Source organism: Trichechus manatus, unplaced genomic scaffold, assembly GCF_000243295.1.
Source record: "Trichechus manatus latirostris isolate Lorelei unplaced genomic scaffold, TriManLat1.0 scaffold00011, whole genome shotgun sequence".
In the NCBI taxonomy this organism is placed as follows: domain Eukaryota; kingdom Metazoa; phylum Chordata; class Mammalia; order Sirenia; family Trichechidae; genus Trichechus; species Trichechus manatus.
Genome location: NW_004443947.1, coordinates 11,015,953 through 11,016,703, shown reverse-complemented (window position 1 = coordinate 11,016,703; position 751 = coordinate 11,015,953).

The window sequence follows — 751 nt, the reverse complement described above, 5'->3', positions numbered from 1 at the left end:
AAAAAAAAAAAAAAAAAAGCCATGGTCGTCCAGGTTTTTCCGATCTGTGTTGGCTCCTCAGAGAAGCCGAAGCTGACAGGGGACCCTGGGTCAATCGTTTCACTTCTGAGCCTTCGTTTCCTTAAGTAAATTAAGGGGGCCAGAGCTCTATCTGCACCCACCTCACGGGGTATTTGAAGCATCAAAGAAGAGAAAGCGTTTTTGCTCAACAGTCCTTTGCCTGCGAGGCATCCTTTCTGCCCCCAGCCCCTTAGCCTTCCTTCTTGCAGGGCCTGCTCTAAATTGGCCAGGTCTGAGCTTTTCCAGATGCCGTGGGGAGGGGTGTGTGTATGTTAAAGTCTTCATAAATACTTGTAGGAATGATTTTGTTTGTTTGTTTGGAGAGGGCAGGAACTGGAGGAAGTATTGCCCAGACTTCCTTGAGATCCACTCACACTGGGAAAGTCTGAATGAGTGCTACATATATACACACTCACACATGGCCACGCCTACACACACACTGGTGCACACATGTACTCACACACACATGGCCACACTTACACACACACACGTGTACACATGCACTCACACACTCGCACACGGTAACGCCTACACACAGACACACTCATGTATACAAGTGTACTCACACACACACTCAGAGTCATGCCTATACACACTTGTGTACACACATGAACACACACACACACACACACACACACACAGGGCAAGGACACTATTCTCACGAGAGCATTTACCTTCTCCTTTGCAGGCA